Below are 18,727 nucleotides of genomic sequence, written 5' to 3' on the forward strand. Positions count from 1 at the left end.
CAGGGTGCCGTCCGCCAGACAATGTCGGCTGGCGGCCCCCAGGGGAAGATCCTTCTCTGTGGGGGCCCCCACTCTTTGGAATGAACTTCCCCCTGGTTTACGCCAAATACCTGACCTTCGGACCTTCCGCCGCGAACTGAAAACATACTTGTTTGTTCGCGCGGGGCTTTCTTAAATTGTTTAGTTTTAAATTTTAAACTTCTCTCTGGTTTTAATTGGGGTTTTTAGATTCTTAACTATTTTAATTTCGGCCACACTGTATAATAAGTTTTTTAATTTTATTTTAACTGTACATTGTTTCTTTTTATTTTGGCTGTACACCGCCCTGAGTCCTTCGGGAGAAGGGCGGTTTATAAATCTAATAAAATAAATAATAAATAAATAAATAAAATAAATTTCACTTTTTTGTTGGGGCAATGTAATAGTCTCAGATTGATCGATTAATTGATTGATTTGATCTGATTATGTGCCATCAACGATGTCACATCTGGTCAAAATATGTGTTTGTTCTATGTAGGAAGGCAGACACAGAAGCAGTAGGGGTGCTGTGTGCGTGTGTTTGTGTGAATAGGTTCTATGACAGATGGACTGACAAGTGTAATTCCAGGGAGAGAAAGAAAGAAGAAAGATGGTTGTTGCAGTAGAGTTAAAGCTGTAAATATACGGAGCCTGCAGGATATGTATATACAAAACAGAATAACAGAGTTGGAAGGGACCTTGGAGGACTTCTAGTCCAACCCCCTGCCTAGGCAGGAAACCCTACACCATCTCAGTCAGATGGTTAGCCAACATTTTCTTAAAAATTTCCAGTGTTGGAGCATTCACAACTTCTGCAGGCAAGTCGTTCCACTTATTAATTGTTCTAACTGTCAGGAAATTTCTCCTTAGTTCTAAGTTGCTTCTTTCTTTGATCAGTTTCCACCCATTGCTTCTTGTTCTACCCTCAGGTGCTTTGGAGAATAGTTTGACTCCCTCTTCTTTGTGGCAGCCCCTGAGATATTGGAACACAGCTATCATGTCTCCCCTAGTCCTTCTTTTTGTTAAACTAGACATACCCAGTTCCTGCAACCGTTCTTCATATGTTTTAGCCTCCAGTCCTCTAATCATCTTTGTTGCTCTTCTCTGCACTCTTTCTAGAGTCTCAACATCTTTTTTACATCGTGGAGACCAAAACTGGATGCAATATTCCAAGTGTGGCCTTACCAAGGCATTATAAAGTGGCACTAACACTTCACGTGATCTTGATTTTATCCCTCTGTTTATGCAGCCCAGAACTGTGTTGGCTTTTTTAGCAGCTGCTGCACACTGCTGGCTCATATCTAAATGGTTATCCACTAGGACTCCAAGATCCCTCTCACAGGTACTACTATTGAGCAAGGTACCACATATACGGTACCGGTGCATTTTGGTTTTTTTGCCTAAATGTAGAACCTTACTTTTTTCACTGTTGAATTTCATTTTGTTAGATAGCGCCCAATGTTCAAGTTTGTCAAGATCTTTCTGTAATTTGAGCCTATCTTCTGGAGTGTTGGCTATTCCTGCCAGCTTGGTGTCATCTGCAAATTTGATGAGTTCCCCATCTATCCCCTCGTCCAAGTCATTGATGAAGATGTTGAAGAGTACTGGGCCTAAAACAGAGCCTTGGGGTACTCCACTGCATACTTCCCTCCATGTGGATGTAGTTCCGTTGAGGACTACACGTTGAGTGCGGTTGGTCAGCCAGTTACGAATCCATCTGGTGGTGGTGCTATCTAACCAATACAAAACAGAATAACAGAGTTGGAAGGGACCTTGGAGGACTTCTAGTCCAACCCCCTGCTCAGACAGGAAATCCTACACCACTTCAGACAAATGGTTATCCAACATCTTAAAAACTTCCAGTGTTGGAGCATTCACAACTTCTGGAAGGCAAGTTATTCCACTGATTAATTGTTCTGTCAGGAAATTTCTCCTTAGTTCTAGGTTGTTTCTCTCCTTAATTAATTTCTACCCATTGCTTCTTTTCCTGCCTTCAGGTGCTTTGGAGAATAGCTTGACTCCCTCTTCTTTGTGGCAGCCCCTGAGATATTGGAACACTGCTATCATGTCTCCCCTAGTCCTTCTTTTCATTAAAGCAGACATACCCAATTCCAGCAACTGTTCTTTATATATCTTAACCTCCAGCCTCCTAATCTTCTTTGTTGCTCTTCTCCGCACTCTTTCTAGCATCTCAATGCCCTTTTTTATGGGTGACCACAATGAAAAATATGAAAAAAGAAAAGCAAAAAAGTACATAAAAAAACAACAACAGGGATTCTTGGAATCTCCACCAGAGTACAGAGAAAGAACCACAGAGGTATGGTAGACACAGAATCACTTCCCTTAATTCACAGGGTATATTTTGGTATTAGAAATTTAAATTGGCTTTTGACTACATATCTGTCATGGTTTTTCTCCCCTAAAAGCTGTAATTGAATGACATTCTTGACAACCTTTCATCAACCAGTAACAGCTTAACAAATCCCTCATTCTGCAGAAAGCAGACAAAACGGAAGCGAACATCCTTGGACTCTAAATGCCACAACAGTGCAATCAAAACTCTTGAATTTTAGTTCATTTATACAAAAGGGTGGTTGCAAAGCTTTTTGCTTTTTTTTTGGACCCCTCCTCCCTTCTGCTGGACAGGAGCAAACTTGAATTTTGGATAGAAATTCTCAATGCTTGGAGTCCATGGATATGGCTACTCCTACAACCATACTTAATTTGGTTGTCGAATTCAGTCATTGCGTGGATTTGCACCATCGAGTAAGCCCAAAGGAAGTCACAGGGGCAATATTTTGCACAATAGACTTATCACACCCCCTTCAGGGCCACCAAAAATTAAGAACAAGCCCAGTAAACAACAAAGAAAGCAAACCTGGTTAAGGTGAATTGCTGGGCCTTTGTCTGCCTGAGTTTAATTCGCAGAGTAGAGAAAAATGTGTAGCCTTTGGACTTTTTTCTTCTTGCAGATAAGTTCCACAGGGAGTTTTTTTTTTTTTTTGCGCTCTTCCTTGTAATGCTGACATTGCTGATAATCAAATAGCAGGTTAGTAGGTTGAGCTGGTATAAGACAAAGTTCAACTTCTCAGTTGGTTGCGGTGAACAAGTTTCTGCTTACTCTTCCCAGAGGTCCCCAATTATCCCAACGAATCAAGGTCTCCTATGGATTGCAGACGGCTTCTAGCCCCCCTTTCTGCACTTTCAGGGCTCTTGCAGGACCACGAAGCTAAATTTAGCAGTGCTCCCTAAAAATGAATGGCCTGGTTTATTTCTGCTTTTTCAAGGAACGAAAGGGAAAATAATGCTAAGTTGAAGCAGAAAAATAGGGATTTACAGTAGTTGTTACCTTTCGCCTAGGAATTTGGCTGTCATTTTACAGCAGTGGGCAACCAAATATTGACTGGATTTAAGGAAGAGATTTAAAGCTCAGTGATCTTTTAAGAAAAAGAATTTGGGGAGACTCAGAATAGCTGCTGCTGTCTTCTTTACCCAATGATCACTTCAGAGAAATGTTGTCATTGGACATGCTCCAGGTCTGTGTGTATTTGTTGTGTGGGTGGAGGAGAAAGAAAGAAAAACACACAAAGAAAAAAGAAATCGCCTAAAGACAAAAGAAAACAGAAATCACCGACTGGGTGCAGTGCAGTGAGCTTTTCCACTCCTACATCACAACTGCCACCAATTTTTGTTCATCTCAAGGTTGCCCTCCTAATGGAGACAGAAGAACATGGAGCGGGATGAACTTTCTGGATAGTCCTCAGAAACAGGAAACTAATGCCCTCAATTGCAGGAAGATGCTGCCCCACATCCTGAAATGTGAGCGAAATGATGAGCCTTATATTCTGAGCACTGTTGCTCTACTGAGAACTTCTACAGCTCCAGCTGTATCTCCAGAAGGGAACCAAGTAAAGGACATCAGAAGGGTCAACGTCTTGAGATGTGAACCTTGTAAAAGAAGTGAGGCTTTGTGACCCCCCTCCTTCTGGTTTTATCAGGATCACATGGCTGCTGGAGTGTGGGGGAACCACACTCTACTCCATCGAGAAGGAGGGCGTCCTTCTCGATGGAGCAAAGAGAATTCCAGCTTTGAATTTGTTCAGGGGAGCAAACATTTGGGGTCAGTTGCCTTTTCCCAAGGGAAGGCAGACCGTCTGGTGAGATTCTTATAATATAAGTGATCAGCAATAAAATATTTACTTGGGCCTATCCATCAGCGGTTCTAGTTGCTTGCACCTGAAAAAGAGGAGAGGAATTTTCTTCTTGCCCTTGAGATCTGCCTTCTAATTTTGTCCAGACTCTTCTGGAAAAGAAAGATTTCGAAGTGAGATTTGAGGCCGTTTAAATGCTCCCCTCCTTGTAAAACTGTCTTGCAATGTCATGTTTCATCGAGCCCGGAGACGCACAATGGAGGCTAAAAGCCATGTCATAATCAGCAGGTTCGAAAGGTCTCTCTCTCCCCTCCACCAAGCTGAGGTGTTCTCCTCCAACTCGTGTTCCATCAAATTTCCTTTCTCTTTCCTCGCTCTTCTCCGCCGAGCTTTTTCAGCGTGTTTTCCCCCCCTTCCCTGTCAGGAGCAAGGATAAAAGGAATGAGAAAACAAAGGTGAGAGAGGGGAGGGGGAGGAGGAGCAAAGGAAAGGAGAGAAAACTGATTCTCGGCATCTTGGCATTGATCTCTGCTGAAACTGCCAGGAGCGTTAAATGCCCTGGAAGATCCAAAGGCCTTGGAAGGGAGGTGTTTCCCTGTTGCAAAGGAAGGAGGACTTAAATGCATGATATTTCCCACAGCTAGAAACGTTGGGCTCGATCCAGGCAGCCCGAGTTGGCTCAGCTCTTCTCTGCAGCCATGGGGCCTGTCCTGCTTCCCCTACTGGATGCGGCCGGAGAACATCAGAAGACCAGAAGCGGCCGGCCAGATGAACGCATTTGGGGCTGCGGGTCCGGTTCAGCCACTCAGCACCTTGGAGAGCTCCCGTCTCAGGCAGTGGCCGGCAGTCCCAGAAGCTGGGAAGCCCTTCGGGAGCGGCTGCCTCGCCGCCTCCAGAGATCTCTGGGCGCGTGGAGACTGCAACTTGCAGGATTCCCAGAAGGCAACGGCGGGTAACGCTACAGGAAGAGGCGGAGGGGCTGAGAGGTTTTTTTTTTGTTTTTTTTGTTTACATTTATATCCCGCCCTTCTCCGAAGACTCAGGGCGGCTTACAGTGTGTAAGGCAATAGTCTCATTCTATTTGTATATTTTTACAAAGTCAACTTATTGCCCCCCCAACAATCTGGGTCCTCATTTTACCTACCTTATAAAGGATGGAAGGCTGAGTCAACCTTGGGCCGGGCTTGAACCTGCAGTAATTGCAGGCTTTGTGTTCTTAATAACGGGCTTTACCAGCCTGCGCTATTCACCGGCCCGGTGATGAAACGTCGCAGTCTTGCTGTGGAAGCTAATTGCAAAGTTTAGGCAGGGCTAGGCACACATTCTGTTCCCCTGCAGAAGTTCCACAGACTTTGCATGGCGAGCTGAAGGTTACCCTTCAGAAGAGGGAGAGCCCAGGAGTGAAATGTAAAATTTGTTACTACCGATTCTGTGGGCGTGGCTTGGTGGTGGTGGGTAATGTGACTGGGTGGGCGTGGCCAACTTTTTTTTTCTTTTAAAGGCATTTTTTCTACAACCCCTTCTGCCAAAGAGGTTGTAAAAAACGCTTTTAAAAGGCTCTGACGATCCCAGCTGAGTTGTCTGATCGTCGGAGGCTTTTGTTTTCTTTTAAAAGCATTTTTTTGCCTTTAAAAGAAAAAAAAAAGCCTCTGACGATCGCGCGGCTCAGCTGGGATTGCCAGAGCCTTTTAAAAGCATCTTTTCTACAACCTCTTCAGCTGAAGAGATTGCAGAAAAATGCTTTTAAAAGGCTCTGATGATCCCAGCTGAGCTGTGTGATCATCAGAGGCCTTCTTTTCTTTTTCTTTTGGCAGAAGAAAAAATGTTTTTAAAAGTAAATTAAAAAGCCCTCTGATGATTGTGCAGCTCAGCTGGGCATGGGAGTGGGGTAGGGATTTTTGCTACTTGTTCTCCGAACCACCTGCCATTATTGCTACCGGATCAGGCAATCCGGTCTGAACTGGGAACATTTCACCCCTGGGAGAGGCCAAACTCAAGGAGGGGTGACCAAAGCACCCTTTTTTGTCCTTAACCCAGATCCCCAAATATGCAAACCAGAGCCCAAACATTGGACTTCACATGGGGCATCCATGGAAAGACTAGACTAGACTAGACTAGACTAAACTAGACTAACAGAGTTGGAAGGGATCTTGGAGGTGGTCTAGTCCAACCCCCTGCTCACGCAGGAGACCTTATACTATTTCAGACAAATGGTTGTCCAATCTCTTCTTAAAAACTTCCAGTGTTTGGGAATTCACAACTTCTGGTGGCAAGCTGTTCCACTGGTTAATTGTTCTAACTGTCAGGAAATCCCTCCTTAATTCCAGGTTGCTTCTTGCCTTGATTAGTTTCCACCCATTGCTTCTTATCTTGACCATCAATTGTGTTGAAAATGTTGTACCTTGATGAACATATCTTTTCTTTTATGTACACTGAGAGCATATGCACCAAGACAAATTCCTTGTGTGTCCAATCATACTTGGCCAATAAAAATTCTATTCTATTCTATTCTATCCTGCCCTCAGGTGCTTTGGAGAATAGCTTGACCCCCACTTCTTTGGGGCATCCTTTGAGATATCAGAACACTTCTATCATGTTACCCCTAGCTTAGTCCTCCTTTTCATTAAACTAGCCTTTCCCAAAAGAGGGAAGACACACAGGTTGTCATTGCCACACAATCAAGCAGTGCCCCTTTGTGCGTGAAAGGGATGTCATTACATACACAAAAGCAGTGGAGGTTCGATCTCACAGATATAATTACCATCTTGATGTTTACATCTCCTTCCAGGGGTGCTATTCAGCAGGTTCTGACAGGTTCTGGAGAACCGGTAGCAGAAATTTTGAGTAGTTCAGAGAACCGGCAAACACCACCTCTGTCTGGCCCCAAAGGGTGGTGGTGGGGAGAATAGAGATTTTGCAATATCCTTCTCCCAGGAGTGGGGAGGGAATGGGGATTTTGCAGTATCCTTCCCCTGCCACGCCCATCAAGCCACACTCACCAAGCCACGCCCACAGAACCGGTAGTAAAAAGAATTGAATTCCACCACTGCCCCTGACCCATTTATTAAAGCAGATCTTGGTTTAGGATGTGCTGCACAGCATCTGTGCTGGTCAGGAGGGGAGGTCAGCCCCAGTAATGTGGCCAGACCTGCATAATGTGGTTACTGCATTCAACCCATTTTGTCTATGTTCTTGACTGTCTTTTTGTGCTGAAAATCAGGCAGACAGTGGGAGGCTGAGTTCACATAACACCCTTAAAGAGATCCGGGAAACCCTAGCAGATGCATTCACACAGCATGTTAAGTTTGGTTGATACTAAGCTTGGCATTGTGATTATACATCAGGGAGTCAGAGACACTGACAGAAACCTGTAGTTTTATATAAATAAATATATTTTACATCTATATATGCAGCAAATAAGGTTGTCAGGCACATCATGAGATACATTGGAAGGTAAATTACAGAGCAGCATGTAGAGCACACAGAAAAAAAGGCAAGGAAGAAAAAGGGAAACTCCCCTTTCTCACCCAGCAACCAATCGTAATGTAGATTTCCTCATGCAGGAGCCTGCGCTTCCCAATCAATCGACTACAACTGTGTGTTCTGGCCCATTATACGCTTTACTGTGCCAGCTATTAAATTAAATATCTCAACAAGCACCCTGCATATACCACTGAGTTGTGTGTGTGTGTGTGGGGGGGGGGGTTGTGAGCAAAGATATGTTGGCTTGCAAGGATGTCTTCTGGATGAAAGATCTTGGCTTGCATGGAGCTGTTTGCTCGCCCTCAAGGCATCCTGCCAAATGATGCCCAAACAGAGTGGCATGATCCTTATTGTCAGCATGTGCCACTGGCGGGAGTAAAGGTGGTAATTTAATCATCACTTTCTCATCTTATTGGAAAGGCATTAGGCAAAAGCCTCAGTTGATTAAAGCCGCATCAGACAGTTGAAGTCGATGTTTATGGGGCCTCCGGGGAAGGCTGTGACTTGGAAAGTCAGGGATATAAATGGTAAATAGTGTGAATTAATCAATGGAATGAAAATAAGAAAAACAGATATTCTATGTATCTCTGATACTAAGAAACTAAAAAAAGGAGAAGTATCTAGTAAATCTGAATGGTGGTAGCTTGTGATCTGGGCTTGATGAATATGGATAGTCCTTGACGTACAATCATTCATTTGCCACCCATTCAAAGATACAGCAGCATCACTAGCCTGATTTTTATTTTTATTGGATGGGTTTTTAAAATTATGTTATTTTACAGGGGAGTATGTTTTTTAACATTTTGGGCATTTAAATTAGTTTTTTAAGGGTTGTTTTAAATTATTGTGTGTATTTATATTTTATCTGCCTGTTCACCACCCTGAGTCCTTCGGGAGAAGGACGGTATACAAATTAAAATATTATTATTATTATTATTATTATTATTATTATTATTATTACTTGAAATAAATGACTTACTGGTCCTTATAATTACAACCTCCACAGTTACACATTGAGATCTCAGCACACTAGGATCATCTTTTCTCCAAAGCACTAGAGGGCAGGACAAGAAACAATGGTTGGAAACTAACCAAAGAGAGACGCGACCTGGAACTAAGAAGAAACTTCCTAACAGTGAGGACAATTAACCAGTGGAACAGCTTGCCACCAGATATTGTGGGCGCTCCATCCCAGGAGGTTTTTAAGAAGAGACTGGACAGTCACTTGTCTGAAATAGTATAGGTTCTCCTGCTTGAGCTGGGGGCTGGACTAGAAAACCTCCAAGGTCCCTTCCAGCTATTCTGTTCTATTCTATTCTATTCTATTCTATTCTATTCTATTCTATTCTATTCTATTCTATTCTATTCTATTCTATTCTATTCTATTCTATTCTGAGATTCTCAGTCATCCAAGTCACGGTTGTCCCAAAGGTGCTTTTTTCAGAATTACCAACCTAATCCAAAGGGAGACTCCGCCCAAGAATCAAGACATAGAACAAGACAACGGCATCGCCCTCCTCCCGTACATCAAAGGCACCACAGATAAAATCAGCAAAATTCTCCGCAAACACAACATCAAGACAGCCTTCTGCACAGACCAAAAAAATAGCCAACATCTTAAGAAAACCCAAAGACAAGATCCAGCTAGAAAACCAAGGTGTCTATGAAATACCATGCAAAATCTGCCCATCCACATACATTGGACAAACTAATAGGAGAATAAATGCACGCATCGCAGAACACAAGAACGCAGTCAGAAAAGAAGAAAAAACCTCCTCCCTTTTCCAGCACCTTAAAACCATAGGACATGAAATTGATTTTGAAGGATCCAAATTAATCTCCACAACTGAACACTACAACAAGAGAATAATTATGGAAGCCATCGAAATAAAGAAACACCCCCACAACATGAACAAATGGGACGACACCGCCCGCCTACCAGACATTTGGAAACTAGCCTTAGTCAACAAAGGAGTCCCAGCCACGAAAATTGACGCTGGACCCAGGATAACACATGATGCCACCACCAATCATCCTCACCAGATTCAAACCCAAACCCATCCCCCAGATGAAACACAACCACCATCCAGAAGCCAGACCATGCTGGCACCACTGGCTGCTGTGCCCCCCTCTGATCCCCACACAAAGCAAGCTGACACATGCCAGGAACACATGACAAGACCTGGGACTTGGAGCCAAACCAAAACCTGGGATGCTGCACCACAGCCATCCGCTCAGGACATCACATCACAGAACTCCAGAGGCCACAACACCAAAGCTCAGGACATTACAACACAACCTACTACCCAGGATGTTACAGCACAAGACTCAGGAGGTCACATTCCCAGAACTCAGGACATTTCCAGGAAGCTCATTACCACTACAGGAGATCACATTCCCAGAACTCAGGATGTTTCCACACAGCCCATTAACCAGGTTGTTACAACACAAAAGACTAGGACCACACCCACACAGGATGCTACGAAACAGCCGACTAATTTGCAAACACCCACTCCATCTACCAATCAAGATGCAACCACACAGCCAACCAACCCAGCAACACTCCCCACCTCCCCCACCAGTATTTATAGAGAGACGGCAGCTCTGACCACGCTTTGCTCGCACAAGCACAAAGCCGAAAGCACAGCCTGAAGATGACGAGTGAAACGTCGCCAAGATACTCTCAACCTTACACGGGAAAAGACCTGAATATGCCAAAACCTACATACCTATACCTGTGAAAACCTACGAAAACACACACACACACACACACACACACACACACACACACACACACACGTATATATATATGTATGTATAAAGCAATAATAAATGACAATAGTGAATGGCAAATATTTGTTTAGAAAAAGGTCTGTTTCAAATATAGGTATCCTTGACTTAACCAGAGTTCATTTAGTGACTGTTCAAAGTTACAACAGCACTGAAAAATGTGACTTATGACCGTTTTTCATACTTATGACCATTGCTGTGTCTCAAGATCCCCTTTGCGACCTTCTGACAAGCAAAGTCAAGCGAAAAGCCAAATTCACTTAACAACCCTGTTATCAACTGCCGTGATTCGCTGAGCAACTGTGGCAAGCAAAGTTGTAAAATGGGGCAAAGCTCAGTTAACAAATGTCTCACTTAACAACAGAAATTTTGGGCTCAATTGTGGTCGTAAGTCAAGGACTCCCTATAGACAGTTTAAGCGTATCTTTCATGCATAGAAATTAGTTTAAATCTGAAAGCATGATTGATCTTATGACTTTTAAAAGGAAATGTGGTTGACTAGAGTTTTTGAATTGGTACAGGCCATTTATTTTGAGGGTATCAGCAATAGATCTTGGGGAAAAACTTTCATGGAAGAAAAAGAAAGAAATGAAAAAGTAGCACAACTGAAAGAAAGTATGAATCCTGGATGAAAAAATGTTCAAAGATAAAGTAATCTCTCGAAAGAATGAGTGGAAAGTGGACATAAGAACGTGGAATTCCATGGAGCAGGATGAAAATAATTATGTTACAGAGCACTACACAGAGCGAATGGAGTTATAGTACTGGGAAAAAGACACTTGGGGGAACAATGCCATGGCTGGAAAATGTCTGTAAAATGTCTGCAAAAATGAGGATAAGAAGAATATATTTTATAATGTATTTATTTATTTATTTATTTATTATTCATATTTGTATACCGCCCTATCTCCCGAAGGACTCAGGGCGGTTCACAGGCATATAAAACATTTATATACAAATTAAAATAATCATTAAAAAACTTATTCTAATGCCCAATTATTAAAAATAGAAATATAAATATTAAAACCAATTTAAAACCCCTATAAATTTAAAATCTAAGCCAGTCCTGCACAGATGAATAAATGTGTCTTGAGCTCGCGACGGAAGGTTCGGAGGTCCGGAAGTTGACGGAGTCCTGGGGGGAGTTCGTTCCAGAGGGTGGGAGCCCCCACAGAGAAGGCCCTTCCCCTGGGCGTCGCCAGACGGCACTGCCTAGCTGACGGCACCCTGAGGAGTCCCTCTCTGTGAGAGCACACAGGTCGGTGAGAGGTATTCGGTCGCAGTAGGCGGTCCCGTAAATAACCCGGCCCTATGCCATGGAGCACTTTGAAGGTGGTTACCAAAACCTTGAAGCGCACCCGGAAGGCCACAGGTAGCCAGTGAGTCTGCGCAGGATAGGTGTCACACGGGAGCCACGAGGGGCTCCCTCTATCACCCGCGCAGCCGCATTCTGAACTAACTGAAGCCTCCGGATGCCCCTCAAGGGGAGCCCCATGTAGAGAGCATTGCAGTAATCCAGACGAGACGTCAAGGGGCGCAACTGGCGCACCAGGCGAACCTGGTAAAAAGCTCTCCTGGAGACGGCCGTCAAATGATCTTCAAAAGACAGCCGTTCATCCAGGAGAACGCCCAAGTTGCGCACCCCTTCCATCGGGGCCGAGGACTCAGCTGACTGTACCGAGATGCCGGCATCCACAGCCACTCTGTCTTGGAGGGATTGAGCTTGAGCCTGTTTCTCCCCATCCAGACCCGTACGGCCTCCAAGCACCGGGACATAAAGGTAAAGGTTCCCCTCGCACATATGTGCTAGTCGTTGCCGACTCTAGGGGGCGGTGCTCATCTCCGTTTCAAAGCCGAAGAGCCAGCGCTGTCCGAAGACGTCTCTGTGGTCATGTGGCCGGCATGACTCAACGCCAAAGGCGCACAGAACGCTGTTACCTTCCCACCAAGGTGGTCCCTATTTTTTCTCTGCATTTTTACGTGCTTTCGAAACTGCTAGGCTGGCAGAAGCTGGGACAAGTAACGGGAGCTCACCCCATTACACGGCAGCACTAGGGATTCGAACCGCCGAGCTGCTGACCTTTCGATCAACAAACTCAACGTCCTAGCCCCTGAGCCACCGCATCCCTTCTTATAATGTATAGATAGAGGAAAAAGTGTAAGGAGTGGTTAACATTAAAAGGAAATGCAATGAGTCTGAAGGAAATTAAATTAAATTATTTCAGGAATGTGTAAGAAGAGCTAAAAAAGAACTCTCCAGCAAAAAAAAAAAAAAAAAGGAATTAATAAAAATGGTAATTGTGGAATGAATCTGAAGTGGAGAAAAGTTAGAAGGATTGTTGAATAGACTTGTATGGCAATAATAGTAATTATAGAACTGAAAAGTGGAATTGGAATAGAATACTATAAATGCTTGGAAAAAAAACACGATTAAATGCATGCAATAACTGCTGCGAGCATATCGAAAAATATTACTATTACAGGTGTAGGTGGTGTAAGTAGGTGGGCAAGTATTAAAATCTGAATCTATATTGAGATTCTGAATAGTGGGTGTGTGATTCTCTTAACATATTTATGAAGGCTGCATCTAGGCCTGATGTTAGGAAAAATGCTATTGTTGATTCCTCGCGCAGAAAGAAATGTGTCAGGATGTGACAACTACAGGCGGGTTAAGTTGTTAAGTGTGCCCAGGAGGGTTTTGATTGGAAGGATACAAGAAATGACAAAGAGCAAAATTTTGAAGGTGTTTCGTGAATTTATGATGAAAGGTTTATTTTAGAGATGCATACAGCAGATTTTGGGTGATTAGCAGTGAGAAATATACAAATGTGTACTTTGAGTTTTAGCTATGATATTTCCTTATATTTTTTTCTTTATGAGGCTTTTACAGTAATTTCTTTGTCTTACTGTTTATTAGTACATAATGTATAAATTATTTTCTTCTTGCTAAGCATCATCATCACCATCTTCTTTTAACGACCCCATAATCCCCTGCGGGGTGGAGTCGGGGCAACTGAATGGAGCTGAGTGTTTACTGGCCGGATGCCCTTCCTGTTGGCAATGTGAAGTTATATTCAACAGATAGATTCTCATCGGGCCCAGAGAGAGAAATATCTGCCTAGGATCGAACTCACAGCCTCCTGATTGTGAGACGAGAGCTCCACCTCTAGGCTACCGCACCATTTCTTCTTGCTAAGCATGTTGGACAAACATAGCCTGTTTTGTAATTTATGGTTTAAAATAGCCAGTTATACTCAGAAATTGAATTGCCTTACTTCTATTACCAAGTTCAGAAAATTGTATGGATTCAACCAATATATGCTGTCCTGTCTCCTAGTTTTTCCAAAAAATCAATATATCATGAAATGCAAGAACTCCAATCCGAATCTTCAACTCTTGAACCTCGGCAGATGCTCTTCTCCATTTCATAAAAATGTAAGCAGAGCTATTTGTCAGCCCTTCACCCACATCCAATTCCTTGGGCCGGCCAAGTACGTCTGAGAACCCACAAGCACATCTGAAATTCAACCTCTGCCCTTGGTATTGAAAGAGATTATAGTAGCCACTTAGATCTTTCTCTTCCATGGTCAGCCAGAAAGAAATACATTTTACAGATTACAGATTAACAGAGTTGGAGGAAGGGACCTTGTAGGTCATCTAGTCCAACCCTCTGCCTAAGCAGGAGACCCTGCACCATTTCTCATGGATGGCAGTCCAGTTCTCTTCTTGAAAGCTTCCAGTGATGAAGCTCCCACAACTTCTGAAGGCAACTTCTGTTCCATGGGTTGATTGTTCTCACTGTCAGAAAATTTCTCCTTATTTTCAGATTGAATCTCCTTGATCAGTTTCCATCCATTATTCCTTCTCTGGCCTTCAGGTGCTTTGGAAAATAGCTTGACCCCCTTCCTCCTCTCTGTGGCAGCCCCTCAAATATTGGAAGATGCTATCCTGTCTCCCCTGGTCCTTCTCTTCACTAGACTAGCTGTGCCCAGTTCCTGCAACCGTTCGTCGTATGTTTGAGCCTCCAGTCCCCTCATCATCTTGGTTGCTCTTCTCTGCACTCTTTCTAGTGTCTCAACATCTTTTTTATAGTGAGATGATCAAAACTGGATGCAGGATTCTAGGTGTGGTCTTATAATTTTTAACCTAATTTTTATGCTTCTGCTGTTGTTTGGAATCTGTCTGTCTTGCCCTTTTTCCTAATGTCAGGAGGGCATCCTGCCTGCTTGCCCAGCAATTTGGTATAGACCATCATGCCAGGCAGGAGGTTGTTCAGGCTCCAGTTCATGTTTATCATATTCATCAGAATTACAGAATAACAGAGTTGGAAGGGACCTTGGAGGCCTTCTAATCCTTCTAGTAACTATGAAATAAGAATGTAATCTATAAAACAATAAGCCTGTGGATAAGTTGAAATTAAGAAAAAATTCCAATAACAGAAAGCTGTAATAGTGTAATTCTGATTTTAAAGATTAAAATTTTTTTTAAGACTGTTATTATGTCTTAAAGTCCTTTGGGAGAAGGACGGTATAAAAATTAAAATATTATTATTATTATTATTATTATTATTATGTCACCGCTAGTCTTTCTATTCATTACACTAGATCCAGTTTTGGTGACTGTTCATATGTTTCCAGTCTCCTCATCATGCAGGTTGCTCCTCTCCGCACTCTTTCCAAAGTCTCTTTTTTATATTGTGGCGACCAAAACGGACACAGTATTCCAAGTATTTTTTTTTTTCTTCTTCTGCGCATGCGCGTTATGGCGGCGTTCTGAGCTTCGTGGAGACGGCGGCTGTGAGTCCTTCGGGCCAGCACGTTGCCGGCCTTGGCCCCTTGGTCCCGGCCTCCAGTTTTATGACCCCCCGGGCAGCCGAGAGCGAGGTCTTTGGTCCTTATTGAGCTCTCGGCTGCTGAGTTTGGAGCCGGAGTCCCTGGGCAGCGGCGGATGGCGGCGGCCATGTTGGGGGGGGCGCGAGGACGCTACGAATCAGCTGTTTGGCGGCCGCAATGCAGTTCCGCCGCCGCCTGGCTGCTTGGTCCCGCCCGCCATGTGATTCTCCGCAGCCGAGAGCGAGGTCTTTGGTCCTTATTGAGCTCCCGGCTGCTGAGTGCGGAGCCGAAGTCCACGAACAGTGGCGGATGGCGGCGGCCATGCTGGGGGGGGCGCGATGAGACACCCGGCCTGACCCAGCTGTTTGGCGGCGGTTTTCGCCGGATGTCATCAACGGCTGTGGGAGCGTACCAAACATCGATGAAGGATGGAGGACATCGACATCGACGGCGGTATGCTGGGTTCTGGGTGTTGGACCGCAGGTAACACCGGTGGTTGGAGTGGGGCCTGTACGGGCATGATTATTGCCCCTCCCCTTTCCTTCCTTCCTCCCTTCATGGCCCGGAACATCGTTCTTCCCCCCACTGCTGACTTTTTGCCAAGGCCTGCCAAAAATGCCGTTATTTCACCAACGGCTTACATCTTTCCGGGTTGCTTTTCCATCGGCGACAGAGGTGGCGGGGCCTGGTCACTTACAACAGCGGCACAGCGGCGTGCTGGGGCCGTGTTGGGCCCAGCGGGAAAATCTGGCGGCTGGTTGGCGGTGGTACGGACAGCGGTATGGACAGCACTGACGGCACTGGCGGCATGATCTCGTCCCGATTATCGTACCACACGGGTTTTTGTCCCGTGATGGTACGTTGCCGGGAACCCGAGGGAGATTTTTATCCCGGCTATTGACTTTTTCCATCTTTGTAGCCGAGGAAACAACCAAGGGAAGGCTATTATGCCAACCTCCGAGGTGGAGGTCATTAGATCGGGATCGGACTTTCGGCCCCTTGGTTGTTTCTGGACCCTTTGGATTTTCTACGGACTATAACCAATATCATCGCCCGAGTGGCCAGTAATATGACTAACTATCGGTACGACCGGAACATCTCCGCCGGTTAGGGATGGACATCCTTTCGCTGTATATTGACTATTTCCCATGAGATACTCGTTTGCCGAACTACTACGACTGCGAGGTTCCCCCGCCACGCAGGAATGGCCCTCCAAATTATCGAGGGCTTACCTTAACGAAGGGTCTTGGGACCCAGAGAGGTGGTATGCGGCCAAGAAGAAGTTGTGGGGTTTTTTAAATAGTTTTTTAAACAAGGGTTTTTTAAGGGGGGGGCGGGATTTGACGGGTGGGGGTGAGAACCCGTCGGGGGGGGACCCAGCCCCTGTGCTAGTTCGCGACACTATTCCATCTTGTCTGAAGGCAGGGGGGGAGGACGTTCCAGGTTTAGAGGTTGCTCGATCTATACGGTAAGTGGGAGAGGCAGATATGGCGGGGAGGGGCCGTGCGAGTTGAGGGAGCACGGCTCGATGTTTGAGAGCGATCGCGTGCTCCGGCCCTCAGTCCCTACCTGCCTCGGTGGCCATGATCCTCAGAGCTTGGATCTTCGGTTGATGTTATGTAATGCCCGGTCCGTGGTTAATAAGGCCCCTGATCTGCGATCTTATTCAGGGGAGTCCATGGACCTTATGGGCATTACGGAAACCTGGTTGGGCCTAGAGGGGGTCCCCTTGTTGAGATGTGCCTCCAGGTTTCCGAGCATTTCATCAGCCGAGGCCCAAGGTAGGGGTGGGGGTGGCGGTTGTTATCAGCGAGGATCTAGAGCCGAGGGAGACCACTGTTCCTCAGATTGCCGGCTGTGAATCCCTCTATGTGCGGTGGGGCTATAGGAATCAGTTGGGCTTGGTGATCGCGTACCTGGCTCCTTGCTGCGTGACCACAGCCCTGCCCGAGCTGTTGGAGGTACTCGCTGCTGTGGCGGTTGAGACCCCCAGACTTATAGTCATGGGGGACTTTAACCTGCCATCAGTTGGCTTGTCATCGACGGCAGCTCGGGAGTTCTTGGCTTCCATGACGGCCTTGGACCTGATTCGAGTAAATGATGGCCCTACGCACACGGGGGGAGGCACACTGGATCTGATTTATATCTCTGGACAGTGGTTAAATGATCTGGTGTTAGATGATTTAGTAACGGAACCAATGTCATGGTCGGATCATTTTCCTTCGCCTAGACCTTCGAACCGCCATTCACCACGGCAGGGAGACGGACCCTATACGGTGGTTCCGCCCCAGGCGCCTGATGGACCCTGAGAGGTTCCTGACGGAGCTTGGGCCATTCCCTGAGGAACTGGCCCACGGCACGGCTGAGGAACTGGTCGTGGCCTGGGAACAGGCCGCGCCGGGCCTTGGACCGTGTCGCGCCTTTGCGGCCTCTGACCCGCGAGGTCTCGTCCGCCCCTTGGTTCTCCGAGGGGCTGAGGGAGATGAAACGCCGGAGAAGACGCCTGGAGAGCACCTGGAGGTCCAGTCGCCCGGTTGATCGGACACTAGTTAGATCCTACTCTAGGACCTACCTAGTGGCAATGAGGGAAGCGAGGCGCCTACGCCCACCCTCATTGCGCCGGCAGATAACCGCCCGGCCGCCCTGTTTGGGTGACCCGCCTCTCCTACATCAGGAGGTGCGGATGACCCTCTGCAGGGACGAGCCGAGGAGTTTAGTGGTTATCTATACGATAAAATCGCTCAGCTGAGGGACGGTCTGGACCGAATTTGGGATGATCCAAGCGAGGGAGAGGAGGCACGTCTTGTTGAGCCCATTTGGGATGAGTTTGACCCTGTGGCTCCCGAGGACGTCGACAGGTTGTTGGGGAGGCTGCACGGCACGACATGTTTACTGGACCCGTGTCCTTCCTGGCTGGTACTGGCCACTCAGGCGGTGACACGAGGCTGGCTCCAGAGGATTACCAACGTCCCTTTGTTGGAAGGGGTTTTCCCTGCCGCCTTGAAAGAGGCGGTGGTGAGACCCCTCCTTAAGAAGCCCTCCCTGGACCCAGCTATTTTAGGTAATTATCGTCCAGTCTCCAACCTTCGCTTTGTTGCGAAGGTTGTAGAGAGTGCCGTGGCGCGACAGCTACCCCAATACCTGGGTGGAGGCGTCTATCTAGACCTGCTCCAGTCCGCCTTCCGACCCGGATACAGCACGGAGACAGCTTTGGTCGCATTGGTTGATGATCTCTGGAGGGCTAGGGACAGGGGTTATTCCTCTGCCCTGGTCCTATTAGACCTCTCAGCGGCGTTCGATACCATCGACCATGGTATCCTGCTGCGCCGGTTGGGGGATTGGGAGTGGAGGCACCGATATCGGTGGTTCTCCTCCTATCTCTCCGACCGGTCGCAGACGGTGTTGACAGGGGGCAGAGGTCGACCGCGAGGGCCTCACTTGTGGGGTCCCTCA

The sequence above is a fragment of the Ahaetulla prasina genome, chromosome 15, assembly GCF_028640845.1.
Source record: "Ahaetulla prasina isolate Xishuangbanna chromosome 15, ASM2864084v1, whole genome shotgun sequence".
NCBI classification, from domain to species: Eukaryota; Metazoa; Chordata; class Lepidosauria; order Squamata; family Colubridae; genus Ahaetulla; species Ahaetulla prasina.